The sequence below is a fragment of the Haliotis rubra genome, unplaced genomic scaffold (assembly GCF_003918875.1).
Source record: "Haliotis rubra isolate DU_JTF1 unplaced genomic scaffold, ASM391887v1 Scf34, whole genome shotgun sequence".
NCBI lineage: Eukaryota > Metazoa > Mollusca > Gastropoda > Lepetellida > Haliotidae > Haliotis > Haliotis rubra.
In genome coordinates, this window is record NW_025767013.1 from 1,557,059 (window position 1) to 1,577,037 (window position 19,979).

The 19,979-nt window shown below is 37.8% G+C and overlaps 1 protein-coding gene across 4 annotated transcripts in view; it reads left to right on the top strand.

The window, feature by feature from the left end:
• The window catches only part of LOC124284587 (zwei Ig domain protein zig-8-like), a 226,855-nt gene that overhangs the window by 65,622 nt on the left and 141,254 nt on the right, over positions 1–19,979 (top strand). For all 4 annotated transcript variants that reach the window (XM_046720689.1, XM_046720688.1, XM_046720691.1 and 1 more), the window contains exon 2: positions 15,105–15,703. The gene's annotated coding sequence lies outside the window, so the exon portion shown is untranslated. The remainder of the gene's footprint in view (positions 1–15,104; positions 15,704–19,979) is intronic.

Genomic DNA, 19,979 nt, shown 5'->3' on the forward strand with positions numbered 1-19,979 from the left:
GTCGCCCATCATACCGAAGATCAGTTCGAATCCCAACATGGGTACAATGTGTGAAGTCCATTTCTGGTGTCCCCCGCCATGATATTGCTGGAGTATTGCTAAAAGCGGCGTAAAGCTAAACTAAACTCACTCACTCCATCATACAACAACCCTCACACCAGCATCATCTTATAGAACGCTTGTACACATATAAACTAACATACTTTGCTCCACTGCTACAACCCTTCTCACTGATCAGTCTGTCAAGGATGGTCTCTGGGAAACATATTGCCTGGTGATAGAATCTAGTCCCTATCTTCATCCCCATGAGCAGCACTCGACTATAAAGATGTAACTCATCACCCGATACTAGTCTAGTTCCCTCAGAGACATAATGTGATATATCTATCCCATTAGAAAGACTACAAGCTCAATAAAACATGATATCTATGTGCAACAGTTTGTGTTCGTATTATCAAAATGTTATGTAATGCCAACTCGGATTGTTTTTCACACAGGTTATCTGTTTAAATTAAACTGGGGAACAGGGACACTTAGTGGCACTTGCCAATACTAAAAGATCAGAGGCCACACTAATCCCTGTGGAATAGAATATTCCTTTCATCTTCCGTAAGTCTTAGAAAACTTACTACAAGTAAGTAAAATTGGTTCCAAGTCATGCATGTATTGGTGTTGACTTAAGAATTCTTGACGCTGGATGTTTGTATCCTTGGACTTGAAAGTATGTTCACCGTGAACGTGTACCGATGATGGCGTAGCCAACCAACTCTGTACCGACTGCCCCACGAGTCAGCATTGTTTGCTGTGGTGGAAACATCTTGTGTTTAAACTGCAGGGGAATTTTACACGATGGTACACAAAGATTAACCTGCTTAGGCACCAGACCCTGGGGTGCAACATGGATTTCTGTCAATTATTTACGCATTTTTATGTCAATCAGCAACATGTGGCCACGAGATGGAAGAAAGTGTCCGGCATATTGTTAAGAAAATTTGTCAGGATTTTGGCAGGTGGGTGGATTTCGGTTGTAGCTTGAGAGGAGATTACAGGAGAATGTAGAGGGAGGTGTTATAAGGCAGTGTTACTATGTAGTCTAGGTACTTCCACCTTGTGGGTCATGTGGCAAGAATGTATCCCTAGTAATATTGTGTTTAATACTGTACAACTTCACCCTGAATCAATTTTGTGCAAGAAATGTGTGAGGTGAGGTGAAATTGGATTTATCGTCGTATTTGAGAATATTTCGCTCATATGACGACGTGCATGCGTGTGTATGTGTATGTGCGGCTGTTTGTACTAGCCCAGACTTAAGCTGGTTTTATAGTGCTAGCCCACTGAGATACCATGCCGCAGTGAAGCATTAATACCCCACTCAGACACATTATACTGACTCCGAGCCAACCAGTCCTTGTTGTACCCATTAATGCCGAGCGCCAGACAGGGACCAACAAGTACCATATTTTAACGTGTTTTGGTATGACGCGGTCGGGGATCGAACCCACGACCTTCCGCTCTCCGGGCGGATGCTCTAACCACTACACCACGGAGGCGGTCGCAAGCAAGAAATGTGTAATACATAATATTCTTGCATACCAGAAGTACCTCTACAGAATGAAATATGTTTGGAATGTGTAAAAAATGAATGTTTGAATATGATAATATATTCTAACTATATCTAGAATCTTGAAAATGACCTGTTTGCTTTAGTTTAAGTTAAAACGGTCTTTGATACTGGTTCTCATACGTACTCCCACTGAGTGAGTAAGTTTGTTATTCAGTCACTTATGCAGTATCCAGGGATGTGGGGTAGCCTACTGGTGAAAGCGTTCACTCGTCGCACCGAAGACCCGGGTTCGATTTCCCACATGGTTAAAATGTGTGAAGTCCATTTCTGGTGTCCCTCACCATGATATTGCTGGAATATTGCTAAAAGCAGCGTAAAACCAAACTCACTCACTATACAGTATCCGAGTTATGTCATGGTGTGTCGGTTCACTCTGGGAGAAAAACCGAAAGTGATGCATGTCTCATACACTTTCCACTTTGGTCAGACCCATAATCACAGATTTCTGTCATGCCCATGGGATGAAACTCGGGTTGAGAAGTCTATGACACTATTAAATGTAAATATCTTCCTGCTCATATGTCACAAGGGCAGTGGGGTAGCCTAATGGTTAAAGTGTTCACTTGTCACTCCGAAGACCTGAGTTCGAGTCAAACATGGGTAAAAAGTGTGAAGCCCATTTCTGGTGTCCCCTGTCATATTACTGGGATGTTGCTGAAAGCACATAAAACCAAACTCACTCATCATGTGTCACATACCCCAGTATACTTGATGTTTGTTCATGTTATCAACCACTAGATTTGACACCAGACAGGATTATTTACAAGCATCTGTTATACATACATTGGCATGTGGAATATTGATATAAATATCAATATTCACTTGCTCACAAATCAATATCATGACTTCAACAAGTTCTGTATTGAACAATTCTACAGGATGATACTGCAAATATAATTTACAGCATATCTTATCACCATGCAATGATGAGAAATGCTTTAGATGTGAATAACAAACTGCAGACAATGAACTAAGGTTGAAGCTCTTTCAGTTTTGTTTTACTTGGAGTGGACTGTATGGCCAACATGTTATCTAGAATTAAGAGGAGGAAGTACAAACATGACTGTGTTTGTTTTCTGGTTGTTTGACTGTTTGTTCCATGGATTAAGAACCTAATGCCCAGGGTTTAGTTGGGAATGAGTGCCTGAGACAATGAAGAAAGGAAAAGTAAGCAAACCGGAATTAATGAGTGTATTATGTTGCTTTTCACAAGCTGCGGAATGTTTAATTCAACTTTGGTGGGTATTTCAGATCTTCAGTTGTTATTAGGACGTTGACTTGCTTGTTGAATGCCTGCTTTTATTCTATATAGCAGATAGATTCACAAAGAAAAATAAATTTGGCCAGCTATCAATCTAATGATGAAAAATAGGGTATGAATACATGACATGTTTTTATGGATAACAACTTCTTTTTATTCTTTTTCAGAGCTAACCTTGCTCCTTCATCAGGTGATGAGGTGATGAAGGAGCAAGAATTAGCTCTGAAACATTGTATAAGGAATAAAAAGTTGTTATCCATAAAAACGTGTCATGTATTAATGTTCATCCAACTTCTAAATGCCCTTCAAGAACTTAAAAAATAGGGTAGCCTGGAGCTTTAAGCTTATGCTCATCTTTTTGCCAAAACCCAGGTTCAATTCCCATGTAGGTAAAAGGATATTGCTGCAATATGGCCAAAATTGGCGTAAAAGCATATCCACTCACTCACGCTCACACAAATAATATTCTGTAATTTCCCGGATCTGATCATTGATACACAGAGCATACTGGACTGTCCAGTATATCCAGTGTCCATTATCTCCAGGTTGTTGTCTTCTCAGTCCATACACAGGCATGTCAATGGTGTTGTATCATTCTCCTTAAACTGTTTCCAAACCTTGAGTAAGTCTACTGTTTAAGTTAAGCCATCCTGGGATTGAATGTTGGTCATGTGACTTCCAAACAAGACTCACACAAGCCTCCCTGAATGAGCACTTAAGTATGACAGCATTGCTTAAGATACTTTCAACTCAGCGTAAACAAACCGACCCTACACACTGCGTTGACTGCTTCGAGATTAAATCCATGGCATGTAACTCCAAGTCAGCCTCTTCAGAAACACACAAAACAATGTCAGAAAGTGTGTTTCATCCGTGATTTGAGGACATCAACTGTTCTGGTACTGCATTAGGTGCTTCATGTCATGCAACATTGTAGTCACTCTGGGAAAGAGTCAAGAAAATATGGGGCAACTGTTTTTCATGTAGGTTTCCGAAAATCTTTTCTTTTCCAGCAAATTTAACTTATCTGATGCCCATTCAGTATGATTACAGGCTCATGAGAGCGGTCCTCAAGGAGTATTTTGTAAAGAAGCTGCATTAACACAAATTGTGCTACAAGATGGGGAGGAAATGCTAACCCTTTTTGCAAACACCAATGATTTTTCATGATCCATCGATATAGTTTTCACCACTATATTGCTTTTTATACCCAACTGAGTCGATTTCAGCAGATATGCAAGACGGTTTATTCTCTTCTTTGTTCTCTTCTGTTTTATTTTTTCAGTTAAATTTATATATAGTAACATCACACACTTTGGGATAAAGAGTAGGATCAGGGTTCAAGGATTAACTGATCAAAGGATTGTGGGTATCCTAGAGGTTACAGTGTTTACTCATCACACTGAAAACCCAGGTTTGATTCCCCACATGGATACAATGTGTGAAGCCGTTTTCTGGTATCCCACATTGTGATACTGCTGGAATATTTCTAAAAGTGGTGTAGAACCCGACTCACTCACTCACTCACACACACACTGATCAAAGTTTAACTCAAGTTTGGTTGTTGTACATTACAAGGATAATTCTTGAACATTGCTGTAAAGGAGTGTAAAACACTTCTCTCTCAGATACATGCTAACTGATCACTGGAGAATGATGATGCTTATATAGGCCTTGGTTTATGGATTTTCTTTTAGTTTGTTGAAAGCAACGTCTGAAAAACACTATCACAAGAATTGTGTATGCAATATGAAGGTTATATTGTTGTGTAACAAATGGTTCAACAGCAAGTGGGTAAGTGAGTTTAGTTTTACACCGCTTGCAGCAATATTCCAGCAATATCACGACCGGGGACACCAGAAATGGGCTTCACACATTGTAGACAAGTGGTTCTGCAGCAAGACAAATATAACTATCACTGAAGACATAGTAACCCAATCCTATTACATTTTGAAAAGCAAACATATTTTGAAAGCTTTTTAGTCTTAAACAGAACTATTTTCATGTAGTAGACATGACTGAAAACAAAGGACGTTCAGATTTCAGAAAACCTGGTAAAATATTAAAGGATTTGGTTGTACATTTTTGTCTTTCAATACTGAAGGCCCCTAGATCCTTGTACAAGTCTGAAACACTGTTACAAATATTTTTCAATTAATGACTGGTAAAAGCTGGTTTCCTAACAGTCCCTATATGATCTCATCAATGCTAAATAAATACATCCATGGTGTAGTGGTTAGAGCATCCGCCCAGAGAGCGGAAGGTCGCGGGTTCGATACCCGACCGCGTCATACCAAAAGACATTAAAATATGGTACTTGTTTGTCCCTGCCTGGCGCTCGGCATTTATGGGTACAACAAGGACTGGTCGGCTCGGAGTCAGTATAATGTGTCTGAGTGGGGTATTCTTGCTTCACTGTGGCATGGTATCTCAGTGGGCTAGCACTATAAAACCAGCTTAAGTCTGGGCTAGTACAAGCAGCCGCACATACACATACACACGCATGCATGTCGTCATATGAGCGAAATATACTCAAGCACGACGTTAAACCCAATTTCACCTCACCTCACCTCACCTCACCCACCTAAGTAAATACATTCCATGAATATCCCAAACCGTTATTGTCGAATACAACACATGAAAATTCATAAGAATTTGTTATCAGTGTTTACCAGTACAAAATGTGTTCAGAAACAGATGCATAATTATATGTTTGCCTTGAGCATTTTACATCTAAATACCTAAAGGAATAATTGTGGTGATTTTAATTATGTTGTGAGTTATTTCCATGTGACCATGTTTTGTAATAGCATTTTTATACATGACAACAGTATAGGAGAGAAAGGTTTGTCAATATGGAATCATGGTCCTTTGATTTCTATCTTGCTTTGAGGAACAAACAATGTGATGGTGTGAGAGTGTGTTCTGTTAATGTAGGTTGTTATGATATGACTATCATAGACTAACATCTAGTCTCTGAAATGAACATATTTTACAGAAAATAAAAGTTTTAAATCAAGATTGTAAATACAATAAAGAGGAGCCCAGGGACTTTCTTCATTTTCCGGAAGCTGTGGAAATCTAGACTTGCGTGGGCTTTCTTAGATATATTTGCTTCAGGGTCTGTATGACAGACTATGGCTTTCATCATGAGCCAGGTTGTCAGCTTGTGGAGGCAATACATTATCATTGCTTTAATCCTGTGTCATGATCTGTGGAATCATCATGGACTCATCATTGGACTCATCATTGGAATCAACCTGTGGAAGTCTTCCTTTATGAAGTCTTCCTGATAACATTTCCAGGAACAATACTCCAAGATAAATCCACCCACCCCACAGTGACAGCAGAGCCACCAGTGCCATCAAACTGTCTTCAAACTACTAATCTTCAGAATTGCAATCAGAATGCATGATTCAACTGATTCTGAAATCTGTGCAGATTTAAGCCAATTGTCCTCGAGGTTTTTTTCATTTTAAGAACCAATCATACAGCTTGTTACATATGTCAGGTATTGTGTTTTGACTATTGGCTTATATACTTTGATGCTGTCAGACAAACCAACAGGTATACATGTGTTCTTCCTTGCTCCAGACTGTCTGATCTGTGAACTTAATGAAAATGTCACATTATAGAATTCAGCTTTGAAACTAATTGTACATGCACATTTCTATGTCTCATGTAAACATACTGGTGATTGGAGGAAGTTGGTAAATATTTTGTTTTCAATTTTAGAATATTTTGAGTTGGAAATGGGCCTGAATGCTGAATTCGGTGGTAAAATTGTGTCCTGACTGAAATAGAAATGATACTGCCATCACACAGCACATTAGGAAGTCAAGGGAGCTTATGTCACATGGCCTGTTTGTACGATGTCTCGCATCACTCATGCATTAATATTTGTCTGGCTTATCATCGTCTCCTCTTTTCTGAAATCGCCAGACTGAATAATCTCTGTGTATGTATCTCTTCAGGAAGACATAATTTACAGTGTATGTTATTCGTCAGTATTTTTGCCAAGGTAGCACTGGTTATAACAACTTTTATTGATATGTCTTCGTGAACCCTGAAGATCTGGGTTAGAATTCAGCAACCCGTGCTTGTCGTAAGAGCTGACTAGCAGGATCAAGTGATCAGGCTTGCTTACTTGGTTGACACATGTCATTGTTTCCCAATTGCATAGATCGATGCTCATGCTGTTGATCACAGGATTGTCTGGTCCAGACTTGATTATTTAGAGACTGCCATCATATAGCTTGAATATTGCTTAGTGCGGCTTTATACAACAAAGAAACAAATTTTAACAAACCCATTTGAGATACAGTGCAGTGAAAGTATTTGTTTTATGTTATTGAATACCTCCAGATCTATGAATATTGATATATTCATGAATGCATGAATTTCTCCTTACAGATTATTCAGAAAAAATAATTAGCAACACAATATGCTGGCAGCCAATACAAACTCTTCCACAATCATAAAACAATATAACCCACTTTTTGTGTTTCATTTTTCAAAGTCGGTACATTTTCCCCTCACGTGTTCTGTGAAAGTTGAATTATTCAAAGACTTTCACCTTGTTTATTTCACCATTATAGCTGGCATATTGGGCGGTAAGCGTCAGCCTCCTGCCGTTCTCTCTTCTCTTCATGAGGTGCCAAGGCCATTTTGAACTATATTTATCTTTTACTCATAAATGTGCACTACAAGGAACTTCATGCATTTATCAAATACCAATTAGCTTTTATTGGCACCACCTGAACTTTTACCAAATGTGGTTACCACAATGTGTAGGATAGATAGAGGTGGGGTGAGGATATCCTTCTGGGATAAATGTGCCATTTCTTGTGTACTGAAATGGCATTTCTTTGTAAGTTTCCTTGCTGGCTCAACAGTTCAATATTATAAAATTAAACAATAATTGATTTAAATTGTATCTTGGAGAAATATTTCATATTGGAGATGGTCTTCTAAGAATATGGCAGCTGCGAAAATTGGTTGTATTGAAATGTTATTAAATCTGAATGCATTGTCATTTTCAGTCATGAATGTTAAAATATAATTATTCAGTATCATTGAGGTTTATGCTGACAAATAGCATGTGGTTTAACATCCCTTCTAAGATTATGGCACGTGCACAGTATCATTCGTGTGGGCATGTGTGGGTGTTTATGGAGATTGATAGTAACACACAATGCATGTTAACACACTGTAAACATTCATTATTTATCACTCCGAGATCCCTCAGATCTAATAATATTTCCACATGGTTTTCTGTGTACCAAACTCACAGCTGTGAAAATCTGACTTAGAATTGGTCTTCAGTAACCCATTCTTGTCGTAAGAGGTGACTAACAGGATTTACTAATTGCGTAGATCGATGCTCATGCTGTTGATCACTGGATTGTCTGGTCCAGACTCTATTATTTACAGACTGTCACCATATTGCTGGAATATTGCATTTAACAAGAAACCAGAACCAGAATGTCCTTCATCAGCACATGTTTGTCGTAAGAGGCAACCAGAGGGATCGGGTGGTCAGGCTTGCTGACTTGGTTGAAACATGTCATCTATCCAAAATATGTAGATCAGTGCTTACAATGTTAATCACTAGATTGTCTGCTCTAGATTCAGTTATTTACCAACATATGATGTAGCTGGGATATTCCTCAATGAGGCATTAACCAATAAACAAGTAAACAAAAATCTCCCTCGTTGTAAACTACAAATTTTGAAACTGATATTCTGAGATTTCACAATAGAAAGTTCAACTCATCAGTCCTGTCATGAGGAATACCAGGACCAATCTTTTATCCTACAAAGGTATAATAATGTTGATTAGTGGCATAAGGCTTGATTTAAGAAAAAAAGAGTAGGTATAACTTTTATAGGCAGAATTATTGTTCCTCTTGATGTAACATGTGCATTTCATGATAACTAACTACATAGTTGTACAAGAAAACGTAGCTCTTGAGCAGTTATTCCATTATATATTGTCGTAAATAAACCATCTCCCTTTTATTTAATGACCATACCCACATAAGAGCCCACTGTCCATTTCACTTATTAGAGATTTATCATGGCCATGAAAACAAACAGCCATTGATAATAGAATCTCGACTATTGTTATCTCGCCAGGGCTAATCCCCTTGTAACGCCTCCAGCAATGGAGATATGTTATACATCATGCTTCATCAGGTAAGGACAACATTGAATGCGAAAGTAAACTATTAGAGTATTATGCTTCAGTTGAGGACCACAAGGCTGTAGTCATGAATCAGCCAGCATATCTCACAGGTCTGCTTGTTCCACCTCCTTACCATCAATATTTCAATCACAGTATTTTTAGGTGTTCTCTTGTGTAAGGCTGTGGCTTTTGTTTCCATCACTGTACGGTTACATTTGTAGAGTGTCTCGAGTTAAACAATACTCCCTACATTAAGTATTAAACTAGAAACTCAGGCTTATTAAAAACAGTCATCTCTGTCTAGCCATTGAGGTAGCGTGATGGTATGACTTTAGCCATGAATACTGGTCATGAATATTTTATGAATATCGTAGATGGGCTTGAGCAGTGAAAGATGACAGTGTGTGCTTCTTTTTCTCTTTACCAGGAGATCATAGACGACAAATCAGGCAAACATGATATGGTGTTTTACATGAACTGCCAAGGTACATACTGTTTACCCAGGTGTTTGACATGGAGTGCTAGGTGTATGAACGCTTTGAAAACAATTCTAAGGATTGTCATCTGTTCTATGAACTTGATTGTGTTAATGATAGAAATTGTATCAATAAGTGTGCATTATTCAATATCAGATGGTTAAGAATTACTGAGGACCACCAAACCCAAGCAGTATTAATCAAAGATGATCACATCAAACCCTAGCGCTACTAATCAGTCATGATCACATCAATTCCCAGCAGTATTAATCAATGATCACATCAAACCCCATTACTGAAGATCACAACAGACCCCAGCAGTATGAATCACTGAAGACCACCAAACCCCAGCAGTAGGAATCACTGAAGACCACCAAACCCCAGCAGTAGGAATCACTGAAGACCACCAAACCCCAGCAGTAGGAATTGCTGAAGACCACCAAACCCCAGCAGTACGGAATCACTGAAGACCACCAAACCCCAGCAGTATGAATCACTGAAGACCACCAAACCCCAGCAGTATGAATCACTGAAGACCACCAAACCCCAGCAGTATGAATCACTGAAGACCACCAAACCCCAGCAGTATGAATCACTGAGCACCACCAAACCCCAGCAGTATGAATTCACTGAGACCACCAAACCCCAGCAGTATGAATCACTGAAGACCACCAAACCCCAGCAGTATGAATCACTGAGCACCACCAAACCCCAGCAGTATGAATCACTGAGCACCACCAAACCCCAGCAGTATGAATTGCTGAAGACCACCAAACCCCAGCAGTAGGAATCACTGAAGACCACCAAACCCCAGCAGTATGGAATCACTGAGCACCACCAAACCCCAGCAGTATGAATCACTGAAGACCACCAAACCCCAGCAGTATGAATTGCTGAAGACCACCAAACCCCAGCAGTAGGAATCACTGAAGACCACCAAACCCCAGCAGTATGAATCACTGAAGACCACCAAACCCCAGCAGTAGGAATCACTGAAGACCACCAAACCCCAGCAGTATGAATCACTGAAGACCACCAAACCCCAGCCCCAGCAGTATGAGAATCACTGAAGACCTGAATCACTGAGACCACCAAACCCCAGCAGTAGGAATTGCTGAAGACCACCAAACCCCAGCAGTATGAATCACTGAGCACCACCAAACCCCAGCAGTATGAATTGCTGAAGACCACCAAACCCCAGCAGTAGGAATCACTGAGCACCACCAAACCCCAGCAGTACTGAAGAGACCACCAAACCCCAAATCACCCAGCAGCAGTATGAATCGCTGAAGACCACCAAACCCCAGCAGTAGGAATCACTGAGCACCACCAAACCCCAGCAGTAGGAATCACTGAAGACCACCAAACCCCAGCAGTAGGAATCACTGAAGACCACCAAACCCCAGCAGTAGGAATTGCTGAAGACCACCAAACCCCAGCAGTATGAATCACTGAAGACCACCAAACCCCAGCAGTATGAATCACTGAGCACCACCAAACCCAGCAGTATGAATCACTGAAGACCACCAAACCCCAGCAGTATGAATCACTGAAGACCACCAAACCCCAGCAGTATGAATCGCTGATGATCATAAACCCCAGCACTATCACTACTACTATGCGTAACAAGATGTATTTCGATATTATTCAAATCATGTTGTGATCATTCTCACTGGAATGCAGCCAATATTTTCATGATATATAATAATATATCTTTCATGATATGTTATGTTTTTTCATCAAATTTGCTTAATTGTTTTCATAAGGTGAATAACCATGAACTTGTTGCATTCATGCATTTAGTGAACATTAGTTTACACTATTACATGTAAACATTACTGATGTTATCACAAAAGTGTATTAATGGATAGTATGTTGGCATGTAATGGCCTATGAAACTATAGCAGATGGGCTTGCAGAAAGCAGAATAGGGTAACAAGTTTAGTGGGGAACTGTCTTTACTTCTATAACCTGTACCTGATGTCTTAACTCATGAAGGTGCCGGGTTAGAGTGAACCTTCAGTAACCCATGCTTGTTGTAAGAGGCGACTAACGGGATCGGGTGGTCAGGCTCGCTGGCTTGGTTGACACATGTCATCGGTTCCCAATTGTGCAGATCAATGCTCATGCTGTTGATCACTGTATTGTCTTGTCCAGACTCTATTATTTACAGACGTCCGCCATATAACTGGAATATTGCTGAGTGCGAATAAAACTAAACTCACTTACTCACTCGATGTCTTCAGAGGTAACTAACAGAACCCGGCAGTCAGACACGCTACCCTGGTTGATGCATGTCATTATATCCCATTGTGAAGATTGATGCTCATAATGTCCATTACTGGATTGTCTGGTCCAGACGCCATTATTTACAGTATCAAAACATTACTCTTAACAGACGGGTGGTGGGGTAGCCTAGTGGTTAAAGCATTCACACGTCACACCAAAGACCCGGGCTCGAATTCCCCACATGGGTATAATATGTGAAGCCCATTTCTGGTGCCCTGCCGCGATATTGCTGGAATATTGCTAAAAGTGACATAAAACCATACTCATTCACTCACTCACTCACTTACTTACTGTGGAACACCTGAGAAGAATAGTCAGCATCTTATCACAAGCTGCTAATATTTGACAATTTACCAGGCATGCGTGATTATCAGTGTTTTAGTGTGGTTTGGTGTTGTTTTATCATAAATCTTTCCCCAATATTATCCTTCAGTAATTCTATCTGTCTCCAATATGACATGAATGTTGTGCTTATACTGATTGTCTCTATTTGTGCATGAAACTGTACTTACAGGCATCAATTCCTTACCTGTGATGTAAGATCCATTCCCTTGAAAGTGTTCACGTTACAGTTTACCTGACATTCAAAACACTTCATATATGCATACATTAACAATACATTTTTAAAGATGTTTTTAAAGGATAAAGGTTTTGAGTAATTGTTCTTATTATCTGAAATGTTTTTAAATCATATAATATGGAGTACTATAGTAATCTGTCTGTCATAATCAATTTTGATTGCTCCATAATTCTAAGACTAACAGATATTCTTTTAGGAAAAATTGCACATATTAAGATATGGTGTCAATTGCTGCCTTTTTGCTATTTAGGAATTTTAGAAATATCATTTGTTCATTTTCAACAAGTTTGACTTTGGCTCAACGCATTATTTTCCAGAGCATACCTCCAAAAGTACCTATTTATTTCTCAAAACATGTACAATGACCAGATTGTAAGCTGGTGCTATTAAATCTTCATAGGATTTCAGATATTGTGTGATATCTTTGCAAAATAGGACCAGACACAAATACAAGATTCCAAATCCCAAGTCTGTGGCCTTGGTATGAGTGTTCAATAACACTCCTGGATACGGACAGACAGATGAGATAGGAATTCTCTGTTCGCTTGGTGTCACAAAAAGATTATATTTTCTTTTGAATTGGTAGGGGTTTGGTGAATTTCTTATCTTCTGACGACTCTTGTGGTATTTCTTACCGTTTTTAACATACATATAACCTTGTTATTATGAGCTGAATAGTTTCATATATTTTGTACTTTAGTATTTTATTAACAAATGTAACTTTTACTTGTTACTCATTTTACTCAATACTAGAGCGTAGTAATATTAAAAGAATATTGTTCCCTGGATAATACAAATTTAAACTTTATGTCAGACTTAAGCAGGAATGTCAGAATAAACTTTGACACAAATTCCTTATGTGATTTTAATGTTTGGGATTCTACTCAAATTGTCTAAATTAAATTGCTGCATAAAACTGTTTAGAAAATTGACTTCATAAAACAGTCCAATCTCTGTGGTCCAGTTGTAAAATCTACTGCATCCAACCATTTTGAGATAATAATTTTATGAATATGAATTATTCATAAATGGATTTTGGTGATACATACATTTCTTCTGTTATCTCAGCAGGGCATGCATCTTGCTATGTTTGATCTGCTATTTTATTTAGGAACTACATTTTCAAAACCATTTACCAAACATGTCATTAATATTTTACAGCACAGTCTGTTTACAGTCTGAACCTAAAAGATCATATGTACTTGAAAGAAGTATGTGTTTCTCCAAAATGAAAAAAAAAGATGTTGATGAAACATGTTGGAAAAATTGAAGATGAAGAACCGAATATTAAGTTGACAGTGATTTGGTACTTGGCAAGACATTCTTGAAGCAATTCTTTAATAATATATCCATTCTGTCTGCAGATATCCACAAATAACTTTAAACAAGTAAATTAATAAGCAATCAGTCTGTCTGTGCAAATGTCACAATTTAATAATATATTGCAGCTTAGACTTTTGCTCCTTACTGATGTACACAATGTAAAGTAGATTCACATAGATTTAGGGGTCAGTTTATGCTGTCATTAAGATAACCAGATGGTTTTAACACCTGGTGTTCTCCATGCTTCATTCTGTATCATGAACACATTTTGATGATATTTCTGAAATCACAATGATTATGTTTCTTAATTTGAAGTCATGTACCTGAATAGTCTTGTAACATATGTTATATTTGAGATTACACTTTCTTAGTATCATTAACCTGAATAGTCTTGTTACTCATATTAAAAGGGACTATTAACTCAGGCTGTCACGTTGTAAGTTTTTAGCACTCTTTTTAACCTTAAGATTTCCCATCTGTTTCCAGACAATAGGTCTCATGCTTCCATTTTTATTATTTTCATCATCTTTATTCCACATACATTTACTTGGTTGTTTTGTTATAATGCCAAAAGACTAAAGATTGTGTACATTGATTTGAGGTTTATTAAATAACTTAGTTCTTGAAAGAAAAGTTATAAAGTAATGCACAAAGATGACTTCTTTGAATGGCATTTTTAGAAGTTGGAGAGTCAGATAAGGACAGACTTTATGGATGAACAACTTCTTTATTCAGGTAATGTGACATTTCTATACAGATTCTTGTCTCGTTGTCAAGCAGATACAAGAATCTGCTTGACTGTGAGACAAGAATCACAAGAATCTGTATTGAAACATCGCATCACCTGATTAAAGAATTTGTTCATCCATAAAGTTGGTCTTTATCACCCCAAAAAAAGTGTTTTCAATACAGTGATTATTCTTTTCTTTTGCAATATCATAGCTAGACTGAAAACACATTTTTATGTGGCTCTAGGTTTCTTAAGAAGCCATTTCAAATCTAGAATTGTCTGTCAAGATCTTTTCATGCAAAATTATCAAAGGATTTTTCTTATTGCCACAACATTATACTCAAAACTCAAAGGAGAGTTCTTTTGTATCATGCATATATGCATACATGCATATTTCTAGCTACATAAGACTAGTGCATTGTCACTGGAGACAGAGAAGAATCCCTGGAGAAGAATCTCTTCTCTGTTTTATGTCAGTTGGGTTTAATTTGTTTGTTTGAAGACGACTATTTTGACATGTGTGGTGTAGTGTAAACAAACCACTCTCGCCTCCACGTTGAGACCAGAGCTTCATTCCCTGGAGGTAATGTGGTGTGTAATTAAGCTAATCAAAATACTTTGTTGTGAATTTCAGGTTGGGAACCGCAGGTGTACAAGACTAGGAGCAGGCTGGATTAAGTAGTGCATGTTCGGAAACCGTGTAGGCAATGATATGGACCAAATTACGCAGATAACTCTCTGCTCAAAGTAATCCTCCACATTGTCAGAGAAAATCTGGGATTGAATGACAGACGGAAGGAGTGATAGGAAGAGGAGCTGATTATGCACCAGGTGTGTTAACAGAAAACTTGACTACAAGGATTTTAATACAGTTCACAGCAAGGAAGGCGTTTCATCCCTCATTCCAAGCATGTGAATACGGCTGTATTTCATAACCTGTTTTTCGAAAGTCTTGCGAACAGGACATATATTTCATAATTCTTTAGGTTTCACACAAAATACTTTAACAGTGGATATTCTTGTACAATGAATGTACATTTCAATTGAGCGATCGGAGTATTGGTGACTGTGAAGTACAATGTGATCAGGTGACTGAAGGCTGTATTCTGGGATATAGAAGAATCTTAGACATTTATGAGACGTGTGACCAATACTGTGGTGGATCTCTGATTCGGATACAGTGTGAACGTCAACACTGGAGAACACTACAGAGAGAAGACACTATTTAAAGAGGTGAGGAGGTGTTTTATTATAATCTTCCCATCCCCATAAATTGAACAAATTGTGTTTTGCTTTATTACATGTTGAACTTTAACAGTTTGAATTATATTGATATCAAAATATTAACAGTGAACTATCTGCATATATTTGTGTGAAGTGATGCACAATATAAGTGCAGATTTATGATTATTATCTTATTATCAGTTTTGTTATCATTTTATTTGAAAAGTTGATTACATGTTTCACATTGAATATCATTGAATCTAATCGAATTAATTCTCAAAAAAGAACTAAAAACAGTTACCTTCAACAGAACATTCGACCAAGCGCCTTAAAGCAAACCTTGGATCCAGGCGCTATACAAATTTTAACATTGTTATTATTATTATGCTGTCAAGACAAGTAATGAAAAAGGAATAATGATTACTTCATAACGATATAATGACCTTCACTACACAGATGTCAAATCTAACAGCTAGTTTGTTCAATAATTGCCACTTTGTTCACTATAACACAGCTGTTACCTACACTTAACTTTTAATTAAGCCTTGCATACATATTACTGCATATACAATCTGACAAATGGTACATTAGTTTCTAGGAATACAAGGATCAGATTTTGATTTCATTTTAAGCTTGTCAGTACTTCAGTTGTCATTATGGTCACCAAAACACCAGCCTGGCTCATTGGCGAACCATTTATTCCATTGTTTATTGATTTGTGTCTAACGATAATATATGGTGATTATGTTTATTTTGTAGAAGTATGTTGTAGGTATTGGTGAATTGTGATATTGTACACTGATATGGGGTGTGAGTATGGTATCATGCTGCTTTCAGCAATACTCCAGCAATATCATGGTGAGATATGCCAGAAATGGACTTCATGCACTGTACCCAAGAATCGAACCTGGATCTTCACCATGATGAGTGAATGCTAACCACTAGGCTACACTATTGCCCTTACCCTGATATATGAGCTTTAATCTTAATACATATAGCCCTTAAACCTGATGCTACATCAGAGGTCTTCAACAGACTTAGTAGTGTTGTCCCTTTGTGTGTACAGGACAGTGTTATACATCGAACATCATTTTTAATGGCCACCTCAGCGGCCATATTTAAATGCAGTCACATTAATCTTTTGTTTTCAAATGATGCTACATTAGAGGTCTCATCTTCAACAGTGTTCTGCTGTAGTGTTGTCCCTTTGTATGTACAGGACTGTGTTATATTTCCAACATCATTTTTAATGGCTGCCTCAGTGGCCATATTTAAATGCAGTCATATTAATCTTTTGTTTTCAAATGATGCTACATCAGATGTCTCATCGTCGACAGTGTTCTGCTGTAGTGTTGTCCCTTCGAGTGTACAGGACAGTGTTATACATTTATCGTCATTTTTAATGGCCAGCTCAGCAGCCATATTTAAATGCAGTCACATTAATCTTTTGAAAAGGTACTTTTGTATGATGTAAGGATTAAAGTGTAGCAACAAGAAGAATATTGGTCCATCTGCATCTGACATGTGGAAATGTCATTTCAACATGAAAAATGTACATTGTATATACATTGTAGATGATAAGCAATTGTAATGAAAGTTTTATCTTCTTTCTTTTAATTGATATTGATAGCATTTCTTTAACTTCTAAATCCCCAGTTATATTTGATGAAACATGTCTGTATATAAATATGTTCAATGCTTTTGTGGTAACTTTTGTGAGAGAACATGCTTTCACTGACTTTATGTAATACAAATCATCAATTTTCCCCAATTTTCTGACCGTCAGTTTTTCAAATGTATAATACATGTAAATGTGCCTTTCAGCCATGAGGAATGCCTATTTCTGTGCTGTCATGATTTTTGTCTCGCCTCTGGTGCAATAAGAAAAGAATTTCTACCCTGAAATGTCTTCAGCAAATTATACATATCTTTATGTATTAGTACGCAAAATATTTCTGTTCTGTTGAAACCTGTCCCCACTTTTTGTGTAGGTTTTATTCTTGACCTCCGTGTTTATTTATGATCTTATTTCAACTTATGGGGTGGTGGGGGTAGCCTAGTGGTCCACTCGTCGTGTCGAAGAACCAGGTTCGATTCCCCACATGGGTACAATGTGTGAAGCCCATTTCTGTATCCCCTGCTGTGATATTGCTGGAAAACTAAACTCACTCACTCACTATTTGAGCTTACTTGATTTCTGTATTTATGTTACTTTATTTGATCTGTAACATTGTAAGTATTCTAGTAATATTAAGGGGCACTACCTCGCCTTATAACTCTATATATACCCATGAAGATCCGGGTTAGAATATTGATCTTCAGTAACCCATGCTTGTCGTAAGAGGCGACTAACGGGATCGGGTGGTCAGGTTCACTGACTTGGTTGACACATGTCATTGGTTCCGATATGCGCAGATCGATGCTCATGCTATTGATCACTGGATTGTCTGGTCCAGACTCTATTATTTACAGACTGCTGCCGTATAGCTGGAATATTGCTGAGTGCGGCGTAAAACTAAACTCACTCACTCACTATAAATAAAGTCAATGTTGTAGTCAATGTCGTTTGTTAGACTGAGTCGAACATCTCTTACAAAACCTTATGCAGTTTGAGGCATGAAAGTACTGCAACAGACAAATGGGGGTGATTCAGGTAGCCATATTGAGTAATGGAACTCCAGCTGTTTCTGAAACTGTTTATATCGGATAAGCAAGAAATAGTATGTGATGAGCTTTGGGAATTCAGAAAAAGGCAGAGAAGAGCCCACATACTGCACATCAATGGAATCTGTTTCGGTAGATAACCGAAAGTGATTATTCTCTGACATTGACATTTTGAATTTAAGATATCAAGCTCCAGCATCATTAGCTTTGGTTCTTGGAACAAACAATGGAATATACATGCTGTCTGCATGGCTTGCATGATGCCGTGAAACAAGCAGAACGATGCTGTGTCAAAACTTCAACAAATTAATTTCAGGGATGGGTTGAAAAATGCAATCTTTGCTGTGTTGGCAGTCTTTAGAGTTCAAGTGTCATAGATTTGGAAATAGAGCTTGGGACTTCTGATTGAGTCATGTTTATGTTCCGCTTGTTTCGTAATTGAAGTGGCATTCCGTTTCAGAATCCCATTTGTTATGCTAATGATCTGTTTACAACGACTGAATGTATACCACATTGTTGTTAATACTATAAGGCTCCAAATGGCATCATTATCTCAGTTTGGTGATTTGTCGTGACACATAATTGACTCAACACCCTGGGGAGAATACAGTATTTATTGTCATTACCGAAGTGGGAATTATAGTTGACTTTTCCTACCCATCCTTATGTTAAGTGCTTTGGTGGAGCCAATACGTGGCCAATATACAACAATCTAATTAGATAAGAGAGTGTATTTCCATGACACTTTTAGCAATATTTGAGCTGTGATATTCCTGTCAAATACAGTAGAACTTTATTGCAGTTTAATTATTTATGAACTATATCATATTGGATAAAAAAAAGTCTTTCGCTGAGATAATCGTTAATCATACCTTTTGACTTTTGTCAATCACAGCACTAAGGTCTCGCTGTTGAAGGACCCAGAGTTACAATTTAAAGCATTAAAGATGTACAACATGTAGTTACAGTTGCCATGACCATCAAGTGAAAGATTTGAGAAGAAGTTGTTTTTTAATAATTATCATGTGCATGCAATTTTAGATCAAGACATTGTTCAGTGGTTTGTATGGTTTTGTAATGTAGAGTGATAAAGATTGTAAAAAAGTTATTCTTATAAAAACTAACAATAGTGAAAATAATTTTGTATATATATGTATTAATCTGATGATATCTGTCCTCATTCTGCAAAGGTTGGTCACTGTGACCAAACTAAAAGAAAATAGTTGAAATATTGTGTATAAGTATATTGATGATAGTTCCATATATCCTTTCTTCTCAAATCTGAATTGTGAAAACTTAAAAAGATAGTGAAATAATAGATGGCATCACAGGGGGGGGGGGTGGAATATAACATTTCCCCTACTACACACAAGGACATCCTTCAGTTAATTAACACATTGAATTAATGATGGAGTTAGCCATGAAATGATGACATGATGAAAATAACCATTGATGGCCTATTAAAACACTTACTTTCAGTCTGACTCAGTTATACAAGCGAGTGAGTGAGTTCAGTTTTATACTGCACTCAAGAATATTCCAGCTATATGATGGTGGTCTGTAAATAATCATGTCTGGACCAGGCAATCCAGTGATCAACAGCATGAGCATTGATCTACGC